The sequence below is a fragment of the Ranitomeya imitator genome, chromosome 5, assembly GCF_032444005.1.
Source record: "Ranitomeya imitator isolate aRanImi1 chromosome 5, aRanImi1.pri, whole genome shotgun sequence".
Classification (NCBI taxonomy): Eukaryota; Metazoa; Chordata; class Amphibia; order Anura; family Dendrobatidae; genus Ranitomeya; species Ranitomeya imitator.
Window position 1 is genome coordinate 437,805,106 of NC_091286.1, and position 15,206 is coordinate 437,820,311.

General features: G+C 44.7%; 1 protein-coding gene across 3 annotated transcripts in view; it reads right to left on the reverse strand.

The window, feature by feature from the left end:
* Window positions 1-15,206, reverse strand: part of LOC138638118 (probable cation-transporting ATPase 13A4) — a 900,755-nt gene that overhangs the window by 273,571 nt on the left and 611,978 nt on the right. The gene's annotated exons all lie outside the window — the stretch shown is intronic.

A 15,206-nucleotide genomic window follows, 5' to 3' on the forward strand; every position in this document is an offset into this window, starting at 1 on the left:
GCACACTGTGAGTATAAGATGGAGAAAAAAATGGATCCGTCTTCTCCATTCTGTTACTCTGTGGAAATCAGATTGAACTCATATCATCCGAGTGCAGTCTGATGTTTTCCATGCACCCATAGACTTGAATGGGTCAGTGGCATCTGATTTCAGAGTGAAATTGTAATATGACAGATTTTGTCAGTGAAAATATTCATGCAGCAGCATTGCTCCATTAAATAACATTGGTCTAAGTGTTATCCGATAAAAATTCGGCTAGCACATGTCTGATGTTTGCGCTTGTGTGAGCTAGCCCTTAGAAGAAGTCTGAAGCACAAATGGCTGAGCTTAAAAAAGGAAAATATTTACCACTGGTTCATAAAACTCTAAAAGCAAAGCAAGAAGTGAATTGTCATTTAACCAATTCATCCCGAGCCTGTTTTCTGACCAGGCCAAATTTTACAATTCTGACCACTGTCTCTTAATGTGGAAACTACTCTGGAACGCTTCAACAGATCCCAATGATTCTGATACGGCTTTCCCTTGACATATTCTACTTCATGATAGTGGTAAATTTAGATTGATATTTTTTACATTTATTTGTGAAAATATCGGAATTTTGGCAAATGTGTAATTTTTATGCCTTTGAACCACATAGTTAAATCACATAAAATAGATAATAAATATCAATTAACACATGTATACATCATCATAATTTTTTTAAAATATTTTTTTAGGAAGTTAGAAGGATGAACATTTTTCATAAATTTTTCATTTTTCCAACAAAATTTACAAAACAGATTTTTGTAAGGACCACATAACATTTGAAGTGACTTTGAGAGGCACATATGATGGAAAATACCAAAAAATGACATAATTCTAAAAACTGTACCCTTCAACATGCTTAAAACTAGGGTTCAGCGACTTTTACTTTTATAGGATCGAGTCGGGTTTCGCGAAACCCGACTTTCTCAAAAGTCGGCCGACCTGAAGATTGAAGCTCAGGAAAGTAAACCAGGAGAACACCTAGGAGCGGCAGACGTCATTAGTAGGCCCCAACCAAACTAGTAGGCCAAATGCAGTTTAATATTAAAACTACTTAATTGAAGCCTGAAGATTGAAGCTTAGGAAAGTAAACCAGGAGAACACCTAGGAGCGGCAGACACCATTAGTAGGCCCCAACCAAGCTAGTAGGCCAAATGAAGTTTAATATTAAAACTACTGAATGAAAGCCTGAAGATTGAAGCTAAAGCAAGTAAACCAGGAGAACACCTAGGAGCGGCAGACACCGTTAGTAGGCCCCAACCAAACTAGTAGGCCAAATGCAGTTTAATATTAAAACTACTTAACGAAAGCCTGAAGATGGAAGCTAAGGCAAGTAAAGCAGGAGAACACCTTGGAGCGGCAGACACCGTTAGTAGGCCCCAACCAAACTAGTAGGCCAAATGCAGTTTAATATTAAAACTACTTAATGAAAGCCTGAAGATTGAAGCTAAGGCAAGTAAACCAGGAGAACAACTAGGAGTGGCAGACACTGTTAGTAGGCCCCAACCAAACTAGTAGGCAAAATACAGTTTAATATTAAAACAACTTAACGAAAGCCTGAAGATTGAAGCTAAGGCAAGTAAACCAGGAGAACCCCTAGGAGCAGCAGACTCCGTTAGTAGGCCCAAACCAAACTAGTAGGCCAAATGCAGTTTAATATTAAAACTACTTAATGAAAGCCTGAAGATTGAAGCTCAGGAAAGTAAACCAGAAGAACAGCTAGGAGCGGCAGACACCGTTAATAGGCCCCAACCAAACGAGTAGGCCAAATTCAGTTTAATATTAAAACTATTTAATGAAAGCCTGAAGATTGAAGCTCAGGAAAGTAAACCAGGAGAACACCTAGGAGCGGCAGACACCGTTAGTAGGCCCCAACCAAAGTAGTAGGCCAAATGCAGTTTAATATTAAAACTACTTAACGAAAGCCTGAAGATTGAAGCTAAAGCAAGTAAAGCAGGAGAACACCTAGGAGCGGCAGACACCGTTAGTAGGCCCCAACCAAAGTAGTAGGCCAAATGCAGTTTAATATTAAAACTACTTAATGAAAGCCTGAAGATTGAAGCTCAGGAAAGTAAACCAGAAGAACACCTAGGAGTGGCAGACACCGTTAGTAGGCCCCAACCAAACTAGTAGGCCAAATGCAGTTTAATATTAAAACTACTTAATGAAAGCCTGACGATTGAAGCTAAGGCAAGTAAACCAGGAGAACACCTAGGAGCACCAGACACCATTAGTAGGCCCCAAAAAAACTAGTAGGTCAAGTGCAGTTTAATATTAAAATGACTTAATGAAAGCCTGAAGATTGAAGCTCAGGAAAGTAAACCGGGAGAACACCTAGGAGCGGCAGACACTGTTAGTAAGCCCCAACCAAACTAGTAGGCCAAATGCAGTTTAATATTAAAACTACTTAACGAAAGCCTGAAGATTGAAGCTAAAGCAAGTAAAGCAGGAGAACACCTTGGAGTGGCAGACACCGTTAATAGGCCCCAACCAAACTAGTAGGCCAAATGCAGTTTAATATTAAAACTATTTAATGAAAGCCTGAAGATTGAAGCTAAGGCAAGTAAACCAGGAGAACACCTAGGAGCGGCAGACACCGTTAGTAGGCCCAAAAAAAACTAGTAGGTCAAGTGCAGTTTTATATTAAAATGACTTAATGAAAACCTGAAGATTGAAGCTCAGGAAAGTAAACCGGGAGAACACCTAGGAGCGGCAGACACCGTTAATAAGCCCCAACCAAACTAGTAGGCCAAATGCAGTTTAATATTAAAACTACTTAACGAAAGCCTGAAGATTGAAGCTAAGACAAGTAAAGCAGGAGAACACCTTGGAGCGGCAGACACCGTTAGTAGGCCCCAACCAAACTAGTAGGCCAAATACAGTTTAATATTAAAACTACTTAATGAAAGCCTGAAGATTGAAGCTAAGGCAAGTAAACCAGGAGAACACCTAGGAGCGGCAGACACCATTAGTAGGCCCCAACCAAACTAGTAGGCCAAATGCAGTTTAATATTAAAACTACTTAATGAAAGCCTGAAGATTGAAGCTAAGGCAAGTAAACCAGGAGAACAACTAGGAGCGGCAGACACTGTTAGTAGGCCCCAACCAAACTAGTAGGGAAAATGCAGTTTAATATTAAAACAACTTAACGAAAGCCTGAAGATTGAAGCTAAGGCAAGTAAACCAGGAGAACCCCTAGGAGCAGCAGACTCTGTTAGTAGGCCCCAACCAAACTAGTAGGCCAAATGCAGTTTAATATTAAAACTACTTAATGAAAGCCTGAAGATTGAAGCTCAGGAAAGTAAACCAGAAGAATAGCCAGGAGCGGCAGACACCGATAGTAGGCCCCAACCAAACTAGTAGGCCAAATGCAGTTTAATATTAAAACTATTTAATGAAAGCCTGAAGATTGAAGCTAAGGCAAGTAAACCAGGAGAACACCTAGGAGCACCAGACACCATTAGTAGGCCCCAAAAAAACTAGTAGGTCAAGTGCAGTTTAATATTAAAATGACTTAATGAAAGCCTGAAGATTGAAGCTCAGGAAAGTAAACCGGGAGAACACCTAGGAGCGGCAGACACTGTTAGTAAGCCCCAACCAAACTAGTAGGCCAAATGCAGTGTAATATTAAAACTACTTAATGAAAGCCTGAAGATTGAAGCTCAGGAAAGAAAACCAGGAGAACACCTAGGAGCGGCAGACACCGTTAATAGGCCCCAACCAAACGAGTAGGCCAAATGCAGTTTAATATTAAAACTATTTAATGAAAGTCTGAAGATTGAAGCTCCGGAAAGTAAAACAGAAGAACACCTAGGAGCGGCAGACACTGTTAGTAGGCCCCAACCAAAGTAGTAGGCCAAATGCAGTTTAATATTAAAACTACTTAACGAAAGCCTGAAGATTGAAGCTAAAGCAAGTAAAGCAGGAGAACACCTAGGAGCGGCAGACACCGTTAGTAGGCCCCAAAAAAACGAGTAGGCCAAATGCAGTTTAATATTAAAACTACTTAATGAAAGCCTGAAGATTGAAACTCAGGAAAGTAAACCAGAAGAACACCTAGGAGCGGCAGACACCGTTAGTAGTCCCCAACCAAACTAGTAGGCCAAATGCAGTTTAATATTAAAACTACTTAACGAAAGCCTGAAGATTGAAGCTCAGGAAAGTAAACCGGGAGAACACCTAGGAGCGGCAGACACTGTTAGTAAGCCCCAACCAAACTAGTAGGCCAAATGCAGTTTAATATTAAAACTACTTAACGAAAGCCTGAAGATTGAAGCTCAGGAAAGTAAACCAGGAGAACACCTAGGAGCGGCAGACACCGTTAATAGGCCCCAACCAAACGAGTAGGCCAAATGCAGTTTAATATTAAAACTACTTAATGAAAGCCTGAAGATTGAAGCTAAGGCAAGTAAACCAGGAGAACAACTAGGAGCGGCAGACACTGTTAGTAGGCCCCAACCAAACTAGTAGGGAAAATGCAGTTTAATATTAAAACAACTTAACGAAAGCCTGAAGATTGAAGCTAAGGCAAGTAAACCAGGAGAACCCCTAGGAGCAGCAGACTCTGTTAGTAGGCCCCAACCAAACTAGTAGGCCAAATGCAGTTTAATATTAAAACTACTTAATGAAAGCCTGAAGATTGAAGCTCAGGAAAGTAAACCAGAAGAATAGCTAGGAGCGGCAGACACCGATAGTAGGCCCCAACCAAACTAGTAGGCCAAATGCAGTTTAATATTAAAACTATTTAATGAAAGCCTGAAGATTGAAGCTCAGGAAAGTAAACCAGGAGAACACCTAGGAGCGGAAGACACCGTTAATAGGCCCCAACCAAAGGAGTAGGCCAAATGCAGTTTAATATTAAAACTATTTAATGAAAGCCTGAAGATTGAAGCTAAGGCAAGTAAACCAGGAGAACACCTAGGAGCACCAGACACCATTAGTAGGCCCCAAAAAAACTAGTAGGTCAAGTGCAGTTTAATATTAAAATGACTTAATGAAAGCCTGAAGATTGAAGCTCAGGAAAGTAAACCGGGAGAACACCTAGGAGCGGCAGACACTGTTAGTAAGCCCCAACCAAACTAGTAGGCCAAATGCAGTGTAATATTAAAACTACTTAATGAAAGCCTGAAGATTGAAGCTCAGGAAAGAAAACCAGGAGAACACCTAGGAGCGGCAGACACCGTTAATAGGCCCCAACCAAACGAGTAGGCCAAATGCAGTTTAATATTAAAACTATTTAATGAAAGTCTGAAGATTGAAGCTCCGGAAAGTAAAACAGAAGAACACCTAGGAGCGGCAGACACTGTTAGTAGGCCCCAACCAAAGTAGTAGGCCAAATGCAGTTTAATATTAAAACTACTTAACGAAAGCCTGAAGATTGAAGCTAAAGCAAGTAAAGCAGGAGAACACCTAGGAGCGGCAGACACCGTTAGTAGGCCCCAAAAAAACGAGTAGGCCAAATGCAGTTTAATATTAAAACTACTTAATGAAAGCCTGAAGATTGAAACTCAGGAAAGTAAACCAGAAGAACACCTAGGAGCGGCAGACACCGTTAGTAGTCCCCAACCAAACTAGTAGGCCAAATGCAGTTTAATATTAAAACTACTTAACGAAAGCCTGAAGATTGAAGCTCAGGAAAGTAAACCGGGAGAACACCTAGGAGCGGCAGACACTGTTAGTAAGCCCCAACCAAACTAGTAGGCCAAATGCAGTTTAATATTAAAACTACTTAACGAAAGCCTGAAGATTGAAGCTCAGGAAAGTAAACCAGGAGAACACCTAGGAGCGGCAGACACCGTTAATAGGCCCCAACCAAACGAGTAGGCCAAATGCAGTTTAATATTAAAACTATTTAATGAAAGCCTGAAGATTGAAGCTCCGGAAAGTCAACCAGGAGAACACCTAGGAGCGGCAGACACTGTTAGTAGGCTCCAACCAAAGTAGTAGGCCAAATGCAGTTTAATATTAAAACTACTTAACGAAAGCCTGAAGATTGAAGCTAAAGCAAGTAAAGCAGGAGAACACCTAGGAGCGGCAGACACCGTTAGTAGGCCCAAAAAAAACTAGTAGGCCAAATGCAGTTTAATATTAAAGCTACTTAATGAAAGCCTGAAGATTGAAGCTCAGGAAAGTAAACCAGAAGAACACCTAGGAGCGGCAGACACCGTTAGTAGTCCCCAACCAAACTAGTAGGCCAAATGCAGTTTAATATTAAAACTACTTAACGAAAGCCTGAAGATTGAAGCTCAGGAAAGTAAACCGGGAGAACACCTAGGAGCGGCAGACACTGTTAGTAAGCCCCAACCAAACTAGTAGGCCAAATGCAGTTTAATATTAAAATTACTTAACGAAAGCCTGAAGATTGAAGCTAAGGAAAGTAAACCAGGAGAACACCTAGGAGCGGCAGACACCGTTAATAGGCCCCAACCAAACGAGTAGGCCAAATGCAGTTTAATATTAAAACTATTTAATTAAAGCCTGAAGATTGAAGCTCCGGAAAGTAAACCAGGAGAACACCTAGGAGCGGCAGACACTGTTAGTAGGCCCCAACCAAAGTAGTAGGCCAAATGCAGTTTAATATTAAAACTACTTAACGAAAGCCTGAAGATTGAAGCTAAAGCAAGTAAAGCAGGAGAACACCTAGGAGCGGCAGACACCGTTAGTAGGCCTCAAAAAAACTAGTAGGCCAAATGCAGTTTAATATTAATACTACTTAATGAAAGACTGAAGATTGAAGCTCAGGAAAGTAAACCAGAAGAATACCTAGGAGCGGCAGACACCGTTAGTAGTCCCCAAAAAACTAGTAGGTCAAGTGCAGTTTTATATTAAAATGACTTAATGAAAACCTGAAGATTGAAGCTCAGGAAAGTAAACCGGGAGAACACCTAGGAGCGGCATACACTGTTAGTAAGCCCCAACCAAACTAGTAGGCCAAATGTAGTTTAATATTAAAATTACTTAACGAAAGCCTGAAGATTGAAGCTCAGGAAAGTAAACCAGGAGAACACCTAGGAGTGGCAGACGCCGTTAGTAGGCCCCAACCAACTAGTAGGCCAAATGCAGTTTAATATTGAAACTACTTAACAAAAGCCTGAAGATTGAAGCTAAGGCAAGTAAAGCAGGAGAACAACTAGGAGCGGCAGACACCGTTAGTAGGCCCCAACCAAACTAGTAGGCCAAATGCAGTTTAATATTAAAACTACTTAATGAAAGCCTGAAGATTGAAGCTCAGGAAAGTAAACCAGGAGAACATCTAGGAGCGGCAGACGCCATTAGCAGGCCCCAACCAAACTAATAGGCCAAATGCAGTTTAATATTAAAACTAGGGTTGAGCGACTTTTAGTTTTTTAGGGTCGAGTCGGGTTTCGCGAAACCCGACTATCTCAACAGTCGAGTCGAGTGGAATCGGCCGATTATCGCAAAAAGTCGGGGATCGACCGAAACACGAAACCCAATGCAAGTCAATGGGGGAGCATAGTCGGCAGTGAGTGGAGGCCAGGAAAACATGTACAGTGCCCATTTTAATGGCAAAAACATCCATTCTTGTTACTGAAGCTTGTCAATCTTAATTTACCTTATAATAATAGTAAGGCATTGGAAATTGGGGGTCATTTGGCTAAAGTTGTGGGGGATAGGGCTGGTTCAAGTATTTAGTGGGCCCAGGAAATCTGGACCACATCACGGCAGTGGAACAGGGAGAGGTAAGTATTTCAACTTTGCAAGTGCTGTGAACCTGAGCAAGCAGGGGGGCCCACTCGTTGGCATTGGCACTGGCACAGGGCCCCTCAAAGTACGGCGGTGTGTTTGCATGGCGGGGGCGCCTCCCACCGGCAGCAACACTTTTGCGTACTATGATTGGCCCTGTGCCAGTGAAGTCGCCAAAGAGTATTCCTCCCCCCACCTGATGAAGGAACCTGCACTTTCATCTGCACCTTCCTCTTTGTCCCCGTGTAAGGTGGTATGGTATGCGGGAAGAGGAACCTGACTTTCAGCAGGGTCACAATCTTGCTGTGTAGCGTGCACGGGGAATGTTGCGTCATGGGTCAATGTACCAGCAGACTCATCTATCACTGGCTGGGCAATGGGCAGGATGAGGAGGAAACACAGATATAGGCCCAAAGAATAAAGTGGGCTAAATGCTGTTCAAAATTGGTAACAGGACTAACCAGGGGGCATTGCAGTGGAGGACAACTGTAATGAGAGGCTGACACAGAGATTAGGCCCAAATCAGTAAGTAGTCTAAATGCAGTTCAAAATTGGCAACAGTAGTAAACAGGCGGCACAGCTTTGTTCAGTGGAGGAGAACAGCAAGGCGCGGCAGACACCGATAGTAGGCCCCAACCCAACTAGTAGGCCAAATGCAGTCTAACATTAACAACTACTTAACGAGAGCCTGAAAATGGAATTTCAGGACAGGAAACCAGGAGAACAGCAAGGAGCGGCAGACACTGTTAGCAGGCCCCAACCCAACTAGTAGGCCAAATGCAGTTGTTCCATTTAACAACTACTTAACAAGAGCCTGAAGATAGATGCTCAGGAAAGACAACTTGGAGAACACCTTGGAGCGTAAGACACCGTCTCTACAACCCAGACCCAACTTGTAGGCCTAATGCAGTGTTGTTTCAACAACTACTTAACGAGAGCTAGAAGATCGAAGCTATGGAGAGGCAACCTGGAGAACACCTTGGAGCGGCAGACACCGTCTCTACAACCCAGACCCAACTTGTAGGCCTAATGCAGTGTTGTTTCAACAACTACTTAATGAGAGCTAGAAGACAGAGCTATGGAGAGGCAACCTGGAGAACACCTTGGAGCGTCGGACACCGTTAGTAGGTTCTACCGAAGTAGTAGCCCCAATGCAGTTTTCAAATTCCTATAGGCTGAAAACCAGACTATTGACGCTCTTTCAGAGGAGGACAGCTGTATTGAGTGGCGCAGACAGACACAGGTAGTAGGCCTTAAACAAAAAATTTGGCTCAATGCAGTTTAAAAAAGGTTACAGGGGTACACAGGCAGCATTGCTCTGGTCAGTGGAGGACAATTTCAATTATGGACCGCAGACAGACTTAGTACGCATACAATTAAAAAAAGGATGCTCTATGCAATTTAAAATAGGTTCCAGGGGTACACGGACAGCAGTGGTCTGGTCAGTGGAGGACTATTGGAAGGAGGGACCGCAGACAGGCTTAGTAGGCCTAACATAACAAAAGTAGGCTGTAGGCACTTTAAAATAGGTTCCAGGGGTACACGGGCAGCAGTGGTCTGGTCAGTGGAGGACTATTGGAAGGAAGGACCGCAGACAAGCTTAGTAGGCCTAACATAACAAAATTAGGCTGTAGGCACTTTAAAATAGGTTCCAGGGGTACACGGGCAGCAGTGGTCTGGTCAGTGGAGGACTATTGGAAGGAGGGACCGCAGACAGGCTTAGTAGGCCTAACATAACAAAAGTAGGCTGTAGGCACTTTAAAATAGGTTCCAGGGGTACACGGGCAGCAGTGGTCTGGTCAGTGGAGGACTATTGGAAGGAGGGACCGCAGACAGGCTTAGTAGGCCTAACATAACAAAAGTAGGCTGTAGGCCCTTAAAAATAGGTTCCAGGGGTACACGGGCAGCAGTGGTCTGGTCAGTGGAGGACTATTGGAAGGAGGGACCGCAGACAGACTTAGTAGGCCTAACATAACAAAAGTAGGCTGTAGGCACTTTAAAATAGCTTCCAGGGGTACACGAGCAGCAGTGGTCTGGTCAGTGGAGGACTATTGGAAGGAGGGACCGCAGACAGGCGTAGTAGGCCTAACATAACAAAAGTAGGCTGTAGGCACTTTAAAATAGCTTCCAGGGGTATACGGGCAGCAGTGGTCTGGTCAGTGGAGGACTATTGGAAGGAGGGACCGCAGACAGGCTTTGTAGGCCTAACATAACAAAAGTAGGCTGTAGGCACTTTAAAATAGGTTCCAGGGGTACACGGGCAGCAGTGGTGTGGTCAGTGGAGGACTATTGGAAGGAGGGACCGCAGACAGGCTTAGTAGGCCTAACATAACAAAAGTAGGCTGTAGGCACTTTAAAATAGCTTCCAGGAGTACACAGGCAGCAGTGGTCTGGTCAGTGGAGGACTATTGGAAGGAGGGACCGCAGACAGGCTTAGTAGGCCTAACATAACAAAAGTAGGCTCTATGCACTTGGAATTATCTTGCAGGGGTACACAGGCAGCATTGGTGTTGTCAGCGGAGGCCGATTGTAATGAGTGTCTGACAGTTAGTACTCCCAAAAAATAAATAGATGTTAATGTCTCTCCATACAACAAAACCAAAAAACAAAAGGGTGGCATACTTAGGTACAGGGGTAGGCTCTTCTGCTGAGTTTCAGACCTAGTAATTTGGCAAAAAGTAATTACTGGTGTAAATATAGGACACTGCCCCTGACTATTTTAAGTGGCATCATACATGTCAACACATTGGTGTTGTCAGTGCCAGGCATTGAAGGATGTCAGCGCATAGACTAAACATTGGTGGAGCTGTGAGAGATAATTTTGCAAATCGTAGAGCACTGTTTGAGCTGGGGGGGAAACTGTCTTGTGGCCGGCGGTACAGGCCCAGGGCCCCTCATGTTACAACGGTGTGTCTGACGTTGGTTACGCGCCACCACCACCAGAGACACTTTATTGTACTATGAGGGACACAGTGGCAGTGCTGTCGACAAAAAGCGTGCACACCCACCTCTTCAGACAAACGGCACTCTCACGGGTGCCTGCGCCAAGTGTAAAGTGTAGGGAGGTGTAAACATGTCGTATGCTGGACAAACAGCTGCTGCAAATTACGAGATTGGAAAACTCAGTCAGAGCAGTCCAGAAGCAAGAACTTTTCATTGGAAAGCTAGGTGTCAGCCGGGAAAGGTGGGGCAAAATAAGTCGAAATCCAGTAGTGGTTCATTTTAATGAAGGTTAGATCATCAACATTTTGGGTAGCAAGACGAGTCCTTTTTTCGGTTAATATTGAACCAGCAGCACTGAATACTCTTTCTGATAGCACACTAGCTGCTGGGCAAGCAAGCTCCTGCAATGCATATTCTGCCAATTCTGGCCAGGTGTCTAATTTGGATGCCGAGTAATCAAATGGGAATGACGGTTGAGGGAGAACATCGATAAGGGATGAAAAATAGTTAGTAACCATACTGGACAAATGTTGTCTCCTGTCACTTTGAATTGATGCTGCAGTACCTGTCCTGTCTGCGGTCATATCAAAATCACTCCACAACCTGGTCAGAAAACCCCTCTATCCAATGCCACTTCTGATTTGTGCACCTCTAACACCTCTGGTCTGCTGCCCCCTGTAGCTCGTGTGAGAACGATCACCGGCGCTGTGTGCTGGGAATGCTTGAATCAAACGGTCAACAAGAGTTGATTGTTTGGTTGCTAATATTTGTTCCAAGTTCTCATGTGGCATAATATTTTGCAATTTGCCTTTATAGCGAGGATCAAGGAGGCAGGCCAAAAAGTAATCATCATCGGTCATCATTTTAATAATGCGTGGGTCCCTTTTGAGGATACGTAAGGCATAATCCGCCATGTGGGCCAAAGTTCCAGTCTCAAATCTGTGGTTGTGCTGGGTTGAGGGGCAGTTACAGGCAAATCTACGTCACTTGTGTCCCTCCAAAAACCAGAACCCGGCCTTGCCACGCCACCAATTTCCAGTGGCCCCGGAGAAGCTTCCTCATTAAAAAAATACTCATCCCAACATTATACTCCTCGTCCTCCTCCTCCTGTTCGCCCCCTACCTCTTCCTGTACACTGCCCTGAACCAGACAATGGCTGACTGTCATCAAGACTTTCCTCTTCCTCTGCTGCAGACGCCTGCTCCTTTATGTGCGTCAAACTTTGCATCAGCAGACATATTAGGGGGATGCTCATGCTTATTATGGCGTTGTCTGCACTAACCAGCCGTGTGCATTCCTCAAAACACTGAAGGACTTGACACATGTCTTGTACCTACGACCACTGCACACATGACAACTCCATGTCTGCCATTTTACTGCCTGCCCGTGTATGTGTATCCTCCCACGAATACATAACAGCCCGCCTCTGTTCGCACAGTCTCTAAAGCATGTGCAGTGTTGAGTTTCACCTTGTTGCAACGTCGATGATTAGACGATGCTGGGGAAGGTTCAAAGACCGCTGATAGGTCTGCATACGGCTGGAGTGTACGGGCGAACAGCGGATATGCGAGCAAAGTCCGCGCACTTTGAGGAGCAGGTCGGATAACCCCGGATAACTTTTCAGGAAGCACTGCACCACCAGGTTTAAGGTGTGAGCCAGGCAAGGAATGTGTTTCAGTTGGGAAAGGGCGATGGCAGCCATGAAATTCCTTCCGTTATCACTCACTACCTTGCCTGCCTCAAGATCTACAGTGCCCAGCCATGACTGTGTTTCTTTCTGCATGAACTCGGACAGAACTTCCGCGGTGTGTCTGTTGCCGCCCAAACACTTCATAGCCAATACAGCCTGCTGACGCTTGCCAGTAGCTGCCCCATAATGGGACACCTGGTGTGCAACAGTGGCAGCTGCGGATGGAGTGGTTGTGCGACTGCGGTCTGTGGATGAGCTCTCGCTTCTGCAGGAGGACGAGGAGGAGGAGGAGGGGGGGGCGAACGGCTACAGCCAACTGTTTCCTAGACCGTGGGCTAGGCAGAAATGTCCCAATATTGCTGTCCCTTGTGGACTCTGCATCCACCACATTCACCCAGTGTGCCGTGATGGACACGTATCGTCCCTGGCCATGCCTACTGGTCCATGCATCTGTTGTCAGGTGCACCTTTGTACTCACAGATTGCCTGAGTGCATGGACGATGCGCTCTTTAACATGCTGGTGGAGGGCTGGGATGGCTTTTCTCGAAAAGAATTCTCGACTGGGTAGCTCGTAGCGTGGTTCAGCGTAGTCCATTAGGGCTTTGAAAGCTTCGCTTTCAACTAACCGGTAGGGCATCATCTCTAACGAGATTAGTCTAGCTATGTGGGCATTCAAACCCTGTGTACGCGGATGCGAGGATGAGTACTCCCTTTTTCTAACGAGAGTCTCATGTAGGTTGAGCTGGACTGGAGAGCTGGAGATCGTGGAACTAGCAGGGGTGCCGGTGGACATGGCAGACTGAGAGACGGTTGGAGACGGTATTCTTGCCGGTGCCCTAGATGCAGTGTTTCCTACTACGAAACTCGTGATTCCCTGACCCTGACTGCTTTGGCCTGGCAACGAAACCTGCACAGATACTGCAGGTGGTGCGAAAAATAGTGGCCTTACAGTGACGGAAGGGATGTAGCGTTGCTGACTAGCTTCATTGGCCGAGGGTGCTACAACCTTAAGGGACGTTTGGTAGTTAGTCCAGGCTTGCAAATGCATGGTGGTTAAATGTCTATGCATGCAACTTGTATTTAGACTTTTCAGATTCTGACCTCTGCTTAAGGTAGCTGAACATTTTTGACAGATGACTTTGCACTGATCAATTGGATGTTGTTTAAAAAAATGCCAGACTGCACTCTTTCTAGCATCGGATACCTTTTCAGGCATTGCAGACTGAGCTTCTTTAACCGGATGGCCACGCTGTCCTCCAATTGGTTTTGGCTTTGCCACGCGTTTTGGGCCAGATACGGGCCCGGCAGAAGGAACCTGTTGCGATGTTGATGCCTGCTGCGGCCCCTCCTCCTCCGCTTCAGAACTACTGCCGCCTGCACCCTGTTCCGCCAATGGCTGCCAATCGGGGTCAACAACTGGGTCATCTATGACCTCCTCTTCTATCTCATGTGCAACTTCGTCTGTGTTACCGTGTAAGCCGGTGGTATAGCGTTCGTGACGGGGCACCATAGTCTCATCAGGGTCTGATTCTGGATCAGTACACTGCGAGGGCAATGTGGTGGTCTGAGTCAAAGGAACAGCATAGTAATATGGCTGTGGCTGTGCATCTGTGCACTCCATGTCCGATTCAACTTGTAATGGGCATGGCCTGTTAACTGTTTCACTTTCTAACCCAGGAACGGTATGTGGAAAGAGCTCCATGGAGAAACCCGTTGTGTCGCCTGACGCATCCTTCTCTGTTGTTGTTTTTGCTGAACAGGACAATGGAGCGACTTGTCCCTGAGCGTGAACATCCACTAACGACGCGCTGCTTTTACATTTACCAGGCTGAGTCAGCAAGGAAAGCCAAAACTTGCTCTTGCTGCTCCGGCTTTAAAAGCGGTTTTCCTACTCCCAGAAAAGGGAGCGTTCGAGGCCTTGTGTAGCCAGATGACGAACCTTGCTCCACAGCTCGAGACTTAGGTGCTATATTGTTTTTCCCACGACCACCTGATGCTCCACCACCACTATCATCATTACCAGCTGGCAATGAACGCCCACGGCCACGACCTCTTCCACCAGACTTCCTCATTGTTTTAAAAACGTAACCAAAGTAACGGTATTTGTTACTGTAAAACAACTTACAAGGTGAACTCAAACTTCTGTAGGATTTAGATATCCCTTTATAGGTGGGTGAGACTGCAAGGAAAATCAGGCACAATGTTACACACTTGGTTTTCTGTGGCACAAAATGAGACAGATGCCACACACGCAGGACTGGCACTGAAGCACAAATGCCAATATTAATTTCCCACTATTTATTTTTTTTTCAGGGAGAATTTAAAAACCAAAATAAAAAAAAACAGACACTAGGCTTTCTGTGGCCCCCAATTTGAGACAGATGGCACACACGACTGGCACTCAAGCACAAATGCCAATATTAATCTCCCACTATATATTTTTTTTCAGGGAGAATTCAAAAACCAAAAAAAAAAAAAAAACCAGACACTAGGCTTTCTGTGGCCAACAATTTGAGAGAGATGGCACACACGACTGGCACTGAAGAACAAGTGCCAATATTAAATTCCCACTATTTTTTTTTTCAGGGAGAATTTAAAAACCAAAATAAAAAAAACAGACACTAGGCTTTCTGTGGCCCACAATTTGAGAGAAATGGCACACACGACTGGCACTGAAGCACAAATGCCAATATTAATCTCCCACTATTTATTTTTTTTCAGGGAGAATTTAAAAAACAAAAAACAAAAAAACAGACACTAGGCTTTCTGTGGCCCACAATTTGAGAGAGATGGCACACACGACTGGCACTCAAGCACAAATGCCAATATTAATCTCCCACTATTT